Consider the following 18,486-nt stretch of genomic DNA (forward strand, 5'->3'; position numbering starts at 1 on the left):
ACCACTACTTTTACTGCAATACTTTAACTACATCAAGCTCATAATACTTATGTACTTTTACTGCAATACTTTAACTACATCAAGCTCATAATACTTATGTACTTTTACTGCAATACTTTAACTACATCAAGCTCATAATACTTATGTACTTTTACTGTATTAGGATTTTTCATGCAGGACTTTTACTTGTAATGGAGTATTTTGACATTATTGTTTTGGTGCTTTTACTGAAGCATTTGTTTTTTGGAATTTGATGACCTGGAAATGAGAACAGGTTGGTCGTTTCAGCCCTAACCCTAACCCAAGCACTTCAGGCCTTCCTCCAAGCCTGTAGTAATGCCCTATATGTCCGCAGTATTGTAATCTCTGAAGGTGATTCAGTTTAGTCACTATTTCCACTAAAACAAACAAACAAACAAAAAGCTTTGTTTTATATTGTGGTGTATTTTCATTAAATGTCATTGGTGTGCTTATGGACAATATTAAGCTATGCAGATTGATTTTATAAGTTTACAAGCAATAAGGGCTAGTGTGATACAATTTGTATTGGTGTAGTTATAATGTCATGAACCATATTTAATCACAATGTACGTATAGAGGCATGGTAGAAGAATCATAATCATACACTGGAGAAATTTGAGTGTGTTTGTATTACAAGTCACTTTGCTTGGGTCTGTGTTAAAGTCTTCACCTTTTTTTAAAAAATACTCTCTGGAGGAGATCAAGAAATAAGGGTGTAAAATGACTAGTTTAACTTATAAAAAAATAAAAGGCCAGAAGACAACTTGGCAATAATGGTGTAAAATGATTCCCAATACTTATATAACAATTGGATATAACCAGGTAGAATTGAATATGCCAGTACATATCCTCAAACAGCTCAAAACCTGAAGAGTTTTGACCAACAACGAGTGACGGAGATAAAGATAACAGAATTATTGGCCAAAAATTAGGGAGAGTGGACGATAGGTGTGACCTATGCCGACCCAAGGGAATAAAAACTACACCCAGAAGGAAAAGCCTTCGGAGCGATTTGGTTCGTTGTAAAAGTGCTAATTTGCTCCCCTTTTTTGCCGGCATTAAAGAACCCTTTGCTGCTTGGACCTCTGACTCCCTTTTTATTTTCAAAAGATAGTTTTTTGATCCGGTATATTTTCCTTCAACAATCTGACACAACAATATCTTGGTCCTTCAAAGTGCTCTGAAACTAGGTCTGGGATGGCTTGTGTCCATGAAATGAGCAAATTAAAACTGTGTCATAGAGCTAAAGCAAATACATCATTGGAAAGGTTTCGACCTGGAGAGTAACATATGTCAGGATGAAGATTCTACATGGCTCCTGCTGTGAAATACTGACCTTTGAACCTTGACCTTTGTGCATATTTGAAGGCTTTTAATTCAGCAACATAAGTTTTCCAATTCTAGAAAAAACATTAATATTTAAAAAACCCTACAATTCCTCGGAGCAGTGCCACGCAGCTTGATACAAATCAGCACCACAGTTGTTCTTCCAGTTTGTAAAATAGGTTGTAAATATAGGGTCATAAAATAATATATCTACTGAATATATCAAATATCTAGTAAAGCCGAACTACTTATTAAACTGCATCTAGATCATCTATATCAAGAAAAAGTAAAGATGTTGGTTCATTTCAGATATTTTAGCTACTATTCTAGAAATGGGGTTGTGGGTTGGTGTTCAGTGTCAGTAGGAGTTATGCAGCACTTCAAACTGTTTCGTGACTATTTCACAAATCACTGTGAGACTTGGTTGGGTGTACAGTGAGAATAACCAGGGGGAGCCTGAGGAGCTCGTGTGCTGAGGGTGAGAGGTTGTGAGTTAAGTTATTGACCTTCACCCTCTGTGGCCTGTTCCACAGGAAGCTCCCAGTCCAGTGGCATATGGTCGGGTCAATGTTCATGTCCAAAAATTTGGTTTAGACTTTGAGTACGCTGATGGAATTAAAGGCAGAACTGAAGTCTATGAACAGGATGTGTGTGTAGGTGTTTGGTGATTCCAGGCGTTGCAGGGCGGGGTGGAGTGCTATGCTTACTGCATCTTCAACAGATCGGTTTGCTTGCAAAGCAAACTGATGGGTCCATCAGTGGGGAGGTGCAGGATTTCAAATATGACAGAATGATGCGCTCAAATGCTTTCATGGCCACAGATGTTAGGACAACTGGTCTGAAGTCATTGAGGCAGGTAATCTTTGAGGACTTTGTTGATTTAGACAGTACAACAAAAAATGTCTCTGTCAAAGTTGAAACCAGATCTACAGCCTTTGGTTAATAAGATGTGTTTTCAAATGACGCTGACAGAATTTTATCTGTTGTGCAGGTGATGTTACAGAAATAAACACTTATATTATCAACTTTAATATTTAAGGAAATAATTAGTTTATTGTTAACTGTTTATTGTTGAGGCTGCTTGGGTGGATTCCTTGAACATAAATCACTTCAGATTGTTCCTCAAACATATATAATAATATATCAGTCAGAGGGACCAAACCACTACTTTTACTGTAATACTTTAACTACATCAAACTCATAATACTTATGTACTTTTACTGTAGTAGGATTTTTCATGCAGGACTTTTACTTGTAATGGAGTATTTTTACATTGCTGTATTTGTATTTTTACTGTAGTAAAGGATCTGAATACTTCTTCCAGCACTGTCTATGCATTTACACATAGAACATGAATATAAATAAAAAACTTGTATATTCCTTTATCATTGAAGGATAAGTCTGGTCTATATTTTTCCTCTTCTTAACAAATCCCATGTGCATGTTGATGTTGTATTGGCTCTGCTAATGTGGTTTGTTTACAAGGAGAAAATCCAGATGTATACATTAAAATCCATGCAAAGTTACTTAAACTTAATAGGAGCAAATTTATAATAAATGTCCCAAAACAACAACTGCTCCTGTGACAAGTTAAAAGTATGATACACTAATGGTCTGTTACAAGTTTAAAAAGACATTAAATTCATGGATCTGTAATAAGATAAAACTGCTGTGATAAGGTTAAAAAGATCATACAGTCATGAGAAACAATTCATAAGGTGTTTGAAAACTGTTTAAAAACAGTAAAAACTCATCATGTTAAAAAGGGTTCAAATGCAACAAAGTCTTTAATTCATTTCATTGTTTATTTCATTCTTTATAGTTAAAAGTTAAGTTATATTAGTATTATCAGTGATCTGCAAAGTAGTCTTAGTCTGCCAGCCTGAGATCTATTGCTTTTGTCTCCACCCACATAACCAGAAAAATCAAGTAGTCTAAGTAAGACGTACAATAGACCTACTACATGACACTCCTACAGTACTACAGACACGCCTACTACATGGTGAGGCTGGTTAGGTTTAGGCAGACCCACTGAAAGAATCTCTAGGATATAAATACAGCTCAGAAACATCAGAGCATCCAGACTGATTGACATTAAGATTTTCATCAGATCACCTCAGCTGAACTCTGAAGATGAGGGTAAGTTTGTGACTTTATACTGAATAAATATTAATCAGTAGTTTCAGTATGTTGAAGGACAGGTTCACAACTTTTCAGGTCTGTGTTAAAACAACAGTCAGGAGCCCAAATGAACATTGAAACCTGTTTTTCTTGCTGTAATCATTCCTCCTGTTCATACTGACCATTAGAAGATCCCTTCATAATGAACTTACAATGGAAGTGATGGGAGACAAAATCCACTGTCCTCTTTCTGTAGAAAAATATATTTCAAAGTTTATCTGAAGCAAATATGAAGCTTCAGAGTCCAAATGAGTCAAATCAAGTAGATATCTTTCAACGTTACGGTCTTTTTAGTGCCAAAGTCCCTCTTTTTGTTACTATACTTCCACCGCAGCTCAACAGGGAAACACTGTCCGAGGAAACACAAAGAGGGAATTTGATGCTAAAAAGACTGTAAATGTGTCAGATATCCACTTGATATGACTAACTCAGACTGCTGAAGCTGAATAGAAGCTTCACATCAACTTTTAAATGACTGTGTGGACAAACTGTGGATTTTGGCCTCCATCACTTCCATTGAAAGCACATTTGAAGGATCTTTTAATAGTCAGTTCAAGGCAGTGCAAAGACATGTGGGGGGGGCAGGTGGTCAAGCAAAAAAAAACAACACTTATAACTGAATACATGAATTCACATTACACGTCTACAAACACACATAACATCAATTTTACAATCAATTGATGTTATGTGTGTTGGGGTCTATCTGTGCATGTGGCTGAGCCAGTATTAACAGGAGGAATGATTACAGCAAGGAAAACCTCTTTCACTGTTTATATGGACACCTGACTGTTGTTTAAAGACACTTGATAAATTGTGAAACCGTCCTTTAACAGCCTCTGTTCTGTGTCTGCTGCTGTGTTTCTGTTGCAGCTGGTTTCAGTGGTTCTCCTCCTGCTGGCTCCAGTGTTGACCTCCTGCTTATCTCTCTTCCTCCCGCTGGACTGCAGTGACATCTATAACCATGACAAAAGCCGACCCAGTGGAGTGTACACCATCTATCCCATCGGACCCACATCTGCTGTCCAGGTACACTTCATCCTCTCTGGGACTCAGTTAGAAGATGTTGGTTCAAAGATGAGTCACCATGTGAAGACAGTTCAGGTTGATTCTGCTAAACCAGCAGATATAAGTGGAGGTAGTCGTGTTACTGGTTGGATACACAGACTGTATATAAAGATTGAAGCAGTTCTGACACTTTTAAATGAAGAGGGCTGCCAGTCAGAGTCACATCTGACAAATAATAATTATAAAATAGAAAGAAAATAGCGCCGTCAAACCATAAAGCACTGAATGGTTTATGGCTGAAATACATTTCTGATCCGCTGCTACGTTATGAAGCATCCAGACCTCTCAGGTGGTCTGGATCACGTCTGCTTTCTGTCCCCAGAGTCAAAACTAAACCCCGGAGAAGCAGCGTTCAGTTTTTATGCTCCACATATCTGAACAAACTCCCAGAAAACTGCAGGTCTGCTGCAACTCTCAGTTCTTTAAATCACAGCAGACTTTTCTGTTTGCCTTTTATTAAACCAAACATGAGAGTTAATATCTTACACTGCACTGTAACTTTTATTCTCCTGTTTTATCTCTTATTCTATTTTAGCTTCTTTTTATTTCCAAATTTAACACTTTTTTAATAGTATTTAAATGTCTTTTTACATTGCCTTATTGTTTAAATGTGCTGTACAAATAAACTTGCTTTGCTCTACAAAACAATAAATCAAACAGCAAGTAGCAATTAATTATATGTCACCAAAAACCAGCACTGCAAAAACAAACAGACCACAACTCAGTTCACTTTTCAATAAGTGTATTAAATCAAATAAGCAAAGCAATGTTGGTGTGTGTGTGTCTGTGTGTGAGTGTGTGTCTGAAAAACTCTTCCCACAGTCAATCAATCTTGTTCACAGCCACAAAAAGAAAGACAACTCAAAAGTCTGCTTCAGGTTTTACTGCAGATCCCCACAAAACAAATCAAACCAGGAAATCAAACTGAAATATCAGCGTCTGTTTTCACAGTTCAGTAACAGTGATTATTTACAATATATACACCGGGTACTCACGGTACCTTCGGTCAGTCAGTAGTCAGTCAGGTTTGCAGCGGAGGTGTTACGCTGAGTTCTGTGTGCTCACCGAGAAGTGCATGCACCTCATGGGAGCACATGCAGCTAAAGGGAAAACTACCAGACATTGTAATGATTTTTAAGGCACACATTGTGCTAACTGAACAGGTATCATAATCAAGTAACATTAAATTTAGTGAAATATTGCAACAACAGTCCGATTGAGTGCGAGTCTCGGAGCCGGGAAGAGCAGCAGGTGAGCCAACTGTCAATCACAGATGTCAATCAACGCCCACACGTCAGACATCAAAGCTACTATAAGTCTTCAAATTTTATTAACGGAGCAATAATTTCCAAAATGACCATCAACGCACACCTATTAGAGGGTTTAAATTTAGAGACATGAGACCAGAAGGACTCGTTGAAAACATGATTGACTCAGTATTTCTAGAGAGAAGTTGAGGCTTTTTGAATGGGAGTCAGTTGGAGCAGCTGGATACTCTATCTTTAAAACACTTCAGACTCAAGACGTGGCAGCTGCTGATTGATTGAATGTAGTTTTAGCTAAAGGATCATATTTACTAATGAGTGTATTTGTGTGTAGGTGTACTGTGACATGGACTCAGTAGGAGGACGTTGGACGGTGAGTTTTTTAACTGAAGTCATCAATTCACAGCCAAGTGGTTTTCAGTATCTTGTGTGTTTATTGAGTTAATCCCCCCCCCCTCAGGTGTTCCAGAGGAGGATGGACGGCTCGGTGAACTTCTACAGGTCCTGGGATCACTACAAGAAGGGCTTTGGTATCGCTGCTGGAGAGTACTGGCTCGGTGAGAAATGAACCCAAACTAACAGTCATGTGACTTCATGAAACTGTTCATAAAAACAAACATTAAACTCTGATGTGACTTCATGTTTGTGTGTTTTCAGGTCTTGAGAATCTCTACCATCTGACACGGAGGAAGAAGGTTGAGCTGCTGGTCAACATGGAGGAATTTCAGTGGAAAAAAAGTGTTTGCTCGTTACTCCTCGTTCTCCATTGAATCAGAGTTCTACGGATACAGACTGCATGTGTCTGGATTCAAAAATGGAGGAGCAGGTCAGTTACTGTTAGCAGGTAGTAGTTTTGTTTTTATGATGTTTAGTTTCCACATGGAGACACTGAAGATTTCTGTCCTTATATTGGATTATTTGCTTGATTCTTTGAGCTAAAGACAGATTCACAAAGATTTTCAAGTCAGTAACAACAAATCTGTGGTCTGCTCATGTTTTATTAATTACATGGAAGCTTTTGTTTTTATAAACACATTTAAAGGTAAACTATGTAAATGAGGCGCAGCAGGTTTCAAGTGTTCATGTCCGTTGGACCTTTTGCAGTTCTTGTCTACATGACATACTGTATGTTGTTATGTTACAGTAGCAGCAGCAGATGCAGTACTAGTAGTACTAGAAGTATTTGTACAAGTGGTAGCCATAGCAGTAGTACTGAATTAGTAGTGAAAGTTGTAGTGTTAATAAGTTAATAGTTATATAATATTATTATTAGTTATATAATATTATATAATATGATGTCATTAGCAGTAGTGTTGTGATGAGACACTTGTTGTTTTCTTGTGTTTCTGTAGGAGACGCCCTGAGTTATCACAACAGACAAAAGTTCTCCACCTTCGACAAAGACCAGGACTCCGACATCCACGACAACTGTGCCAAACTCCGCCTGGGGGCATTCTGGTACAACTGCTGTTACAAAGCAAACCCCAACGGGGTTAATCGCTGGGGGGCTGATAAGATTATCTATGCCATTGGAGTGGTGTGGGGCCCATGGAAGGGCGCTAACTACTCCCTGAAGACCATCAGCATGAAGATTCGTCCTGTGCAGTAATTCTCCAGAACGAACGAACAGCAGAATATCTGTTGATCTCTTTCTTTCTTTCTCTCTGATCTAGTCTGTAACTTCACATATACTTCAAATAAATATTTCCAGCATCAATAAAAGTCAGGTGTAGAGTGTGTTTGTGAGCAGCTGCTGGGTGTAAAGTCTTGTGTCAAACAGCTGTTGGTGTAGAGAAATGATTGGACAGGTGGGGAACTTAGTGGAGGATCCAGAGGAACAAATACAGAGCAGCTTCCATCAGAAACATCACATGACATCACTGAAGTGATGAAGAACCAAATGACAGATGGAGTTGACTTGTACTGGAGCTAAAAGCAGCTTGAACTCTGCTGAAATGAACACGTTCCACCACTAGATGTCTCTGTTGTCTGTATTAGTTCCATCTAGTTGTATCCACAGACTGACTGTATATCTGAGCTTTCAGCAGGACACAAACTACACATGAACCCTCACACTGTCACATGATGCTACTGTTTGTTGAGTGTTTGCTTTGTATGTTCTTGGCTGCAGAAGGAGAGAACGTCACTGTGTGAGAAGGTTTTGGTTGGTTTTCTCTTCACACTCTGCTGACTAAGATGTTACCTTCAGTCTGCTAAACACACACTTTAAAGTCAAACTAACTGGTTTCAACAGAGTGTTTGGTGGAGGTTTGACTCTGATGTGAATCATTATCTGCTGCACGCTCACAATTACCTCACCTGTTGAGTCAGTCAGTGCAGAAATAAGAGGCTGAGGGAGATGAATAACCAGGTTTCTCATGTTCTTTGTAAACAGCCTGAATATGATCAAAACCAGAATACAAATGTGCATGTAAACATACTCAATGTCAGGTGAAAACACATGTGACCTGTCTGATGTCATGCACATAAAGCAACAGGTTTAAAATCTCTAATTGACCAGGGATCCATAACTATTTCAACTTTGATTTTAAGGACATTTATGAGCAGCAAATAATGGCTTTACAGCTGCTTAAAGGACAGGTTCATAACTTTTCAAGTGTGTGTTAAAACAACAGTCAGCAGCCCAAATGAACATTGAAACATGTTTTTCTTGCTATAATCATTCCTCCTGTTCATACTGACCATTAGAAGATCCCTTCATAATGACCTTACAATGGAAGTGATGGGAGACAAAATCCACAGTCCTCCTCCTGTGCAAAAATGTATTTCAAAGTTTATCTGAAGCTAATATGAAGCTTCAGCATCCAAATGAGTCAAATCAAGTAGATATCTTTCAACGTTACAGTTTTTTTAGTGCCAAAGTCCCTCTTTTGGTTACTATACTTCCACCGCAAGTCTGTGTTGTGGTTTTTCTGCTCTGGCGGCGACGTCGGCCATCCTCTTCATCCTCTTGATGGCTGTGAGTGTGTCGCTGATCACACTGATGGTTACCTGGAAAGAAGACACAGGTGCGAACACATCTACGCATTTACACATAGAACTGAAAGCATAGAAACTTGAATATTTCTTCATCATGTTCTGATATGTCTGGTCCATATTTTTCTTCTTGTGGACAAATCCCATGTGCATGTTGACGTATTGTTGGCTCTGCTAATGTGATTTGTTAACAAGGAGAAAAATCTAGAACTTAAAATCCACTGAAAGTTAAGCTTTAATAGTTTCAAGTCTCTGTTGATTTTTCATAGAAATTAACTGAAAATAATGGCTGCCTGACAGGAAGAATAACAATATGAATACTGAACGATGCTTTAGAAAGTGGTGATTTAGATAAGATGATTGATGATTTGTAACGAGCTACAACATGAAAGAGCAGCAGTATAGTTCTTTAAAACTTCCTCCTAATTAACTTATTATTCATCTCTTTTTATATTAATCAGATGTGGCTCTGAGCTGCTTCATCATGTGACTGACAGCTAAAGTAAATGAAGGGCGTTTATCCAACGCACCTCTCATTCATACACACTCCAGCCTGTTATTTGCACTGGGGATGGGGGGGGCATCCATTTAGAAAGGTTGGACCAACCAACCAGAACTTGATGTTCACATTTGGTTTGGATCGCCATGACAACACACAACCAATCATGACAGCTCATTTAGATTGTAAGAATCAGAGCTATTGATATGTTGATTGACAGTGAGATGGACCAATCGGTGGGTGTAGCAGCCTCACTTGAACAGCCGGCAGTGAAAGGGTTAATGTGAATCAAATGAAGTGACAGGAAAGAGTAAGATGCAAACTAGATTAGCAAGAATTTCTACTGTAGAAAAAATATTTAACAGTAAAATATTAAATAATTTTAATTTGCCTTAAGATAATACTGGAAAATGTGACGTTGAGTGGAAGAGATAATGTTTTACATTTGTGATAAACAATTTTCATTCAGCAGTAGCTCAGACTGTTGCTTGAATGTACTTCAGTTTGAACAGTCAGCTGTTATATGTTATATTTAATATTATTAGTAGACGGCTGGTAATAAACTTAGTCGTTCATTTAATATGCAGTATGCAGTAAGTACTGATTGAGTGTGTAGTCGGCAGTATGTTAGTATGTGATTTTGAACACAGCTGTTCTCTCTGTCTCCTTTTACAGAGATTCATGTCTTCATTCAGTCAGTTCGTATCAAAGCTCATTCATTAGTGAAGGTTTACTGTCTGTCAGAATCTAAATCCTGGTTGGATATTAGTTTGTTACTCAGGACTTTCTAAAGTTACCACCTTTATACACATCAGTCATTTCTTTGAAGAGCAGTTTTTTCTCTCACAGTCAAATATTACACAGTGTGAATTCATCCTCAGCTCAGAATCAAACCTCTGTGTCCTTCTGTTATAACTCTGAGACTCTGTCAGTTTGTTAGAGCAGCTCCTGACCTGAAATCTTTACTGCACATAATGTGTAATCTCAGTTTAAATTTAAACAATCAGTATGAAGCTTTAGACACAGAGGATCAATGAATAATTATCTCTATCACTCATGATGTGATTGGTCCACTGATGGAACATCATTCTTATAATATTTGAGATTATATGTTAATATTTCTGAGTGAGCAGGATCGTGGTGCAGCTGCAGAATGTAGTTTGAAAGTGAGTTTTTTAAATAGGGAGCAAAGTCTGAACGTGTTTCAACAGCATTTCAGTGACAATGTTTAAATTTACACATTTGTTGAAGCAGCTGAAATAAAATCACTGAATGATGTTGAGCTGAGATACAAATAGACGTCTAAACATTTAAAATTTATTGTATTTTAAACTTTATGCCTTTTCAAGTGCAAATCAGCAAACACATTATCACTGATCAGACTGTGAACTACAGTCATGTCTCTGTGTCTTTGATCTATACATGTTTTAAATCTTTAACTATATTTTTCATCTTCAGTTGCTGCTTCCTGTGTTTTGTCTGTCAGATTAAAGTTGAACAAATACAACAAACAAACAAAATGTAAGTCTGATAAATGAATTAATGGACGACACTGAATAAAACTTTATTGACACTTTTCCCACTCTGACTCAGGCTCTTTTTTTAAAGATAAATGTACATCGTAGATCATGCACTTTTATCTTTGTGCCAGCAGAGGGCGCCAAAGTATTATCCATCATGACTAAAGCCCTTTACAGACATGCAATCTGTAATATTGCAGCTTCTTCCATCTGTTCAAGTGAGGCTTTTTGTCTTTAACCCTCTGCAGTCCAGGTTCAGTTTGGTTTATTGTTGCTGACTTTCTCTGCATTCGTTTTTGTCTTTGTTTAGCACCTTTTAAACTGGCCTTGCCCCACATGCATGCTATCAAACAGCTATATTGATTGATTTGTTTATATATTACATATACATAAGTAAGTAAGTAAAGTTTATTTAGATGGCACCTTTCAGACAACAGTCACAAAGTGCTTCACAGTCAAATAAATAAAGATAAACAACAGATTAAACACACAAGAGGAAACAGACATAAAACACAAGTTAAAACATAAAATACCACATGCTACCTAAACGCCTGTCTGAACAGATGGATTTGAACTGCTTTTTAAAAGAGTCCAGAGACCTCATTTACTTATTGGGAGACTATTACAAAGCTTAGCTACTGCTGACTGGAAAGCACAATCTCCTGGAGTCTTAAAACGTGTCTGAGAGACCCTCAGAAGACCCTCAGAAGACCCTCAAGACCCTCAGAAGACCTTCAGAAGACCCTCAGAAGACCCTGGTTAGAGGACCTGAGGGCTTGGCTCGTGGTGTGGGGGTGCAGAAGGTCCACGATATAATGTTAAACCGGGCCATGTAGGGCTCTATAAGTCATCTCCAAGATTTTAAGATGAATTGTGAAATGAACAGGAAGCCAGTGCAGAGAGGTTAAAATGGGTGTAATGTTTGACCTTCTGTTGGATCGTGTTAAAAGCGTCGCAGCAACATTTTGGACGGTTTGTAAACGGTCCAAAGAAGATTTATTAAGGCAGGAAAAAATAGACAAAAAGACATGATGGCTTACATTCTACTTTTTAACTTGTTTTTGTTCATTTTATTTCTATTTTCATGTAAAGCACTCAGTGATTGTAATGTCTTTGTTGTTCAACACTTTGAGCGGCATTTCTTGTATGAAAGGTGCTATACAAATAAAGTTTATTATTACTATTATGATTATTATTACTATTAAAAGACACTAAATAATAAGCACATGACAGATCATAATGAACACTTTCACAGATTGAAGAGAACATTTTAAAACACTGAGTTTCCATGACAGAAGTGTCCTGTTATGATGGATACAGTGTCCTCTGTCTTAGCTATCAGACATTTTCTATAAATCTCTCCTAAACAAAAATCTCCACATTAAAAAGCCAACTTAACACATCAGACACCAAAACAAATCAGGATTCTTTGACTGAATCTTTTAAACAAATAATTTCTGGAGTCACTGTACAAAGGACAACAGACAACAGCGAGATAAAAAACATGTAGACGTTACTCTTCAGGAATACCTTTATATCTGCCTGCCTCAGCTGCCAAGTACCTGTTCTTAACTGGTGACAAGTGACAGGAAAGAGTCTGAAGACAAACTCACTGATGAGCAGCTGAGATTATACTGCTGTTACCGTGGCGACATCACAACAGTTATTGCGACATACAGCAGTGAAGCTGCAGAGCTGTTTGTGTGTTTGTGTCATTTGGGTCTGAGGAGCAACTTTCTGTTTGAAGGGGGTTAAACAGCGATCAGACCCTCGGACACCAAGCTGTCCCAAACCAGTCAGGTCCCTCAAACCTCCTCAACCACCAGGACCTGGTCTGAGAGGGTCCCATCATTCAGAGCTATGCTTGGTTTTAGATTGGTGGATGAAATAAAAGAAACATGATAGAAGAAATATGCAGACCAGTCAGTTTTAATGTTGTTCATTTTAGCACTTTTATTCTTTTTTGCTGTGTTTTTATGTGATTCTATGTGAATATTATTATTATCATTATTATTATTATTTTTATTATTATTATTATTATTAAGTGTTGCCAGGTTTTGACCTCTTCAGACTTTTTTCCTTCTCTATGCACCTTGGTAGCAGGTGAAGTTTTTCTCAAAAATCTGACTCCTCACACAGTTAAAAGAAAGAACTGTAAATGAGAACATACTGTATGTTGTTATGTTACAGTAGCAGCAGCAGATGCAGTAACAGTAGTACTAGAAGTACAACTGGTAGCAGAGTACCCATACATACAGTAGTACTAGTTGCAAGTTTAATAGTTATATAACATTATATAATATGGTGTCATTAGCAGTAGTGTTGTGATCAGACACTTGTTGTTTTCTTGTGTTTTTGTAGGAGACTCCCTGAGGTCTCCAGAAGTTCTCCTCCTTTGACAAAGATCGGAACTCCTCCACAAACATGAACTGTGCCAGACTCTACTTGGTGACGCTCTGGTATGAGGACCATCACTATGCAAACCCCAGCAGGGTTTATCACTGGAGGGCTGATGATACTATACATGGTGTAGGAGTGGTGTGGTCCCACTTGAAGGGCTTTAACTACTCCTTGAAGACCATCAGCATGGATCTGAGTACTTTCATGGCCACAGATGTTAGGGCAACGGGTCTGAAGTCAATGAGGCAGGTAATCTTTGAAGACTTTGGCACAGGAGTAAGGGACTGTACATTTGTACTTTTTAATCTGTGTGTACACAAACACACCTGTTGATTTTGACAGTACGACAAAAATGTCCCTGCCAAATATGACACCAGACCTACGCCCTTTGTAAACAAGATGTGCTTTCAAATGACTGAATTTATCTGTTGTACAGGTGATGTCACAGACACAAACACTAGAACTAGAAACTAGAATTTAGGTTTATTTCTAAATATGTTGTTGCCTGCTGATAAATGAGATGTTTGTTGATTTGTGTCTTTAAAGGTTTGATTTTGTTTTTGCTGTTTGTTTCCTGAATTTGTTTTTTAACATTTGTTCATTTCTGTGGTTGTTACAGTTTGTTTTTGTTTTGATTTTGTCTTTTAACTTATAAAAAAGAAACTGTGGATGTCTATTGTGGATCAAAATGTACACATGTTAGGCCTTTAATAACCTGTGAGGTTCAGTTCTTCTGAGGTTAATGTTCAGCTCTTGTTCTTCTGTTGGAGCATGAACTGACTCTGCACTGGACTAAACTAGCTAACTGTATATAAAGTAGTGTAAACTAGCTCCACCTCCAGCAGCTACAACAGTAACATGCTGCTCTAACACTGATGCTTCACTATTAATAATCTAATGATGTCATATATAATAATATATCAGTCAGAGGGACCAAACCACTACTTTTACTGCAATACTTTAACTACATCAAGCTCATAATACTTATGTACTTTTACTGCAATACTTTAACTACATCAAGCTCATAATACTTATGTACTTTTACTGCAATACTTTAACTACATCAAGCTCATAATACTTATGTACTTTTACTGTATTAGGATTTTTCATGCAGGACTTTTACTTGTAATGGAGTATTTTGACATTATTGTTTTGGTGCTTTTACTGAAGCATTTGTTTTTTGGAATTTGATGACCTGGAAATGAGAACAGGTTGGTCGTTTCAGCCCTAACCCTAACCCAAGCACTTCAGGCCTTCCTCCAAGCCTGTAGTAATGCCCTATATGTCCGCAGTATTGTAATCTCTGAAGGTGATTCAGTTTAGTCACTATTTCCACTAAAACAAACAAACAAACAAACAAAAAGCTTTGTTTTATATTGTGGTGTATTTTCATTAAATGTCATTGGTGTGCTTAAAGGCAATATTAAGCTATGCAGATTGATTTTATACGTTTACAAGCAATAAGGGCTAGTGTGATACAATTTGTATTGGTGTAGTTATAATCTCATGAACCATATTTAATCACAATGTACGTATAGAGGCACGGTAGAAGAATCATAATCATACACTGGAGAAATTTGAGTGTGTTTGTATTACAAGTCACTTTGCTTGGGTCTGCATTAAAGTCTTCAAATTTTTTTAAAAAATAATCTCTGGAGGAGATCAAGAAATAAGGGTGTAAAATGACTAGTTTAACTTATAAAAAAAATAAAAGGCCAGAAGACAACTTGGCAATAATGGTGTAAAATGATTTCCAATACTTATATAACAATTGGATATAACCAAGTAGAATTGAATATGCCAGTACATATCCTCAAACAGCTCAAAACCTGTTTTGAAGAGTTTTGACCAACAACGAGTGACGGAGATAAAGATAACAGAATTATTGGCCAAAAATTAGGGAGAGTGGACGATAGGTGTGACCTATGCCGACCCAAGGGAATAAAAACTACACCCAGAAGGAAAAGCCTTCGGAGCGATTTGGTTCGTTGTAAAAGTGCTAATTTGCTCCCCTTTTTTGCCGGCATTAAAGAACCCTTTGCTGCTTGGACCTCTGACTCCCTTTTTATTTTCAAAAGATAGTTTTTTGATCCGGTATATTTTCCTTCAACAATCTGACACAACAATATCTTGGTCCTTCAAAGTGCTCTGAAACTAGGTCTGGGATGGCTTGTGTCCATGAAATGAGCAAATTAAAACTGTGTCATATAGCTAAAGCAAATACATCATTGGAAAGGTTTCGACCTGGAGAGTAACATATGTCAGGATGAAGGTTCTACATGGCTCCTGCTGTGAAATACTGACCTTTGAACCTTGACCTTTGTGCATATTTGAAGGCTTTTAATTCAGCAACATAAGTTTTCCAATTCTAGGAAAAACATTAATATTTAAAAAACCCTACAATTCCTCGGAGCAGTGCCACGCAGCTTGATACAAATCAGCACCACAGTTGTTCTTCCAGTTTGTAAAATAGGTTGTAAATATAGGGTCATAAAATAATATATCTACTGAATATATCAAATATCTAGTAAAGCTGAACTACTTATTAAACTGCATCTAGATCATCTATATCAAGAAAAAGTAAAGATGTTGGTTCATTTCAGATATTTTGGCTACTATTCTAGAAATGGGGTTGTGGGTTGGTGTTCAATGTCAGTAGGAGTTATGCAGCACTTCAAACTGTGTTTAAGGAGCTTGTTTGTTCTGGATTGAAAATGTTTTTTCAGTCACATCATGCAGGTATTAAACTGCCTTCTCAATGCTTATCAATATGTTAAAAATTTCAATAGATCAACAGCTAACCTTCCTGCTCTCAGAGCGGTTTCTATGGTAACATACATTGAAATATCTTCATTAACCATGGGGGAAACTGATCTCCTCCGGTCAGCCAATCACAAAGCTTGAAATTTGGGAATTCAAATTCAATTCATCCCTAGGGCACTGTAAAATCTACTTTTTTATTGAATGAACATCAAACAGTTACAACTACATGGTTTTATGATACCAGTGTTCATAGCAACCACCATAGCAACGATAGAAAGCCTGCAAGAATCTCCGTAATAAGTCACAAATTAAATATCATATACATTCACCGAATGAAGATTATGAAAATAAATTGCACATTTCTTGCTAAAAATGTTATCAAAATGCATTTTAATGCCGAAACTATCTAAAGTATTGCATTTTCCATTGAGAATAAAAGGAATGGCAGCCATTTTGTTCGTTTGAGCAGAGAGAAACTGGACAGTCATGTGATGTGGACACAGGCCAAAAGAAGAGAATCGGCCAAAAACACAAAGCAAAACAAAACATAGGCATCTATCTATCTATCTATCTATGTCAGGTTGGGGAAGCAGGAGTGGACCCAAATGCAGAGGCCAGAATGCAGATTTGATGAAAAAAATCTCCTTTAATCGTGGAGGGTCATGAGCAGGAAAACAAAGCTGAACAGAACTAGCAGACCAAACAAAACGAATGATCCAACAAAGACTCAACTCAAAACCAGACCTTAAATACAGACTAAACTAATCAGGGAATGGGGAACAGGTGAAGAGACACAAGGGCAGGCTGGGAGTGATTGGCTGAGGGAAACACAGGAAGCAGGGCAGGGCTGACGAGACTGATACAGGGCAGGTGAGGAGGAGTACATGAACACACAAGGGAAACACAGTAACAAAACCAAAACCCAGAAAACACAATACTCTAAATACAACCCACACCAACCTGTCCAAGAACCATCATGAGCCTGAACTGAAGTATACAACACACCAGGGGTCCGTTTCACAAAGCAGGTTTAGTGAAAACTCAGAGTCTGTTAACCCTGAAATGAGGGAAACTGAGTTTTCCGTTTCAAAAAGGGAGGTAACTCAAACCAGAGAAAGAGGGATAACTCTAGCCTGTTTCACAGAGAGGGGTAACTTAAGCTCTCGGTCAGTTACCGTAGAAACAGACTCTATGAACCTAACCTGGTCGGGACCAGGTTTTTCTCAATGAACCTCGAGTTTCTCTCAGTCTCCGCCCTCTTTCAGAGCCAAACACTCCATTTGATTTCCTCATTCATTCAGTCAGCAGGCGAGTTTTGGCGTAGCCTAGTTCTGTCATTTAAAAAAATCCTTAAAAAAAAAAAAAAAAAAAAATCAGTGTCAGTATATTAGAAGTCCATTAGGCACAGTAAGTGGCGTCTTTTTCACTAACATGGCATGTTCTTTTGATAACGATCCCGTGGATGAAGGTACAGCATTACTGCGCAGAGAATTAAATATTTGTCGAGAGATGGTTATCAGACCGCGCATAGATGTTCTAGCATTTCCAGACAATTATCTTTTTGAGCGGTACCATTTCACGTCACAGTCCATCATCTACATACACAACCTAATCCGTCCTTACATTTGCAACATTACCAATCGTAGTCATGCTCTCACATCCCAGCAGATATTGTGTGTTGCGCTGCGTTTCTTTGCAAACGGAAGTTTTTTGTACAATGTCGGAGCCAGCCACTGGCCTTCCTATAGTCTGGCTTAGGGCCAGCTCCTCTGCCTCCGTTAGAGGTGGCGGTGCTGGACCACCACCCGTTTTACGGACATCTGCCTTCTTTCTGTTGGCTGAGTAGAAGTCTGTGTTAGTTTAAATAGGCTTAATAATTTAACAGAACATGATGTAGATGAGAAGACATTTATGTAGGCCTATGTGAAACCAGCATTACGTTGGGGATAAAACAACTGCACAGTCAAACAGCCACTTAATATTTACTTTACAATGTAAAACATGATCAAAATGAGGTACCCCCATGAGATTATGTCGAGGTCTCACCTGTTTGAACAATGTTTTTAAATTTCATCCTAAACTGCTGCCAAGTGCGCTTCTCCCTCGCGGGATTGGACCTAAATGAAATAAATTAATAGGCGACCATTCAAGCAGTTTTCCTCTGTAATATTATTGTGATTACAAAGGACAACATTTAAACTTACGCACTGACCAAGCAGCAGCCGTCTCCCTCTCTTTTGCAGCTGCAGCGGTGTTGCACTTCTTTCTGAAAACATGTTCAAACTCGTCGTATGAGCGAATCTCCTGAGTCCTAACTGACAGAAAAAAATGTGCTGCAGGCATGAAACCTACTTTCAACTGAAATACATTAGTTTGAAAATCATGCTGACTGTCATGAAAAAAAGGAAAAATCGTGTCCATGTACACAAATAGATAGAGTAAGTTTCGT

At 38.0% G+C, this 18,486-nt stretch overlaps 1 pseudogene; it reads left to right on the plus strand.

Annotated features, from left to right (window-relative positions):
* The first annotated feature begins 6,142 nt into the window (after positions 1 to 6,142).
* Positions 6,143 to 7,467, plus strand: LOC121886801 (annotated as a pseudogene).
* Positions 7,468 to 18,486: the final 11,019 nt, after the last annotated feature.

The sequence above is a fragment of the Thunnus maccoyii genome, chromosome 20 (assembly GCF_910596095.1).
Source record: "Thunnus maccoyii chromosome 20, fThuMac1.1, whole genome shotgun sequence".
Classification (NCBI taxonomy): Eukaryota; Metazoa; Chordata; class Actinopteri; order Scombriformes; family Scombridae; genus Thunnus; species Thunnus maccoyii.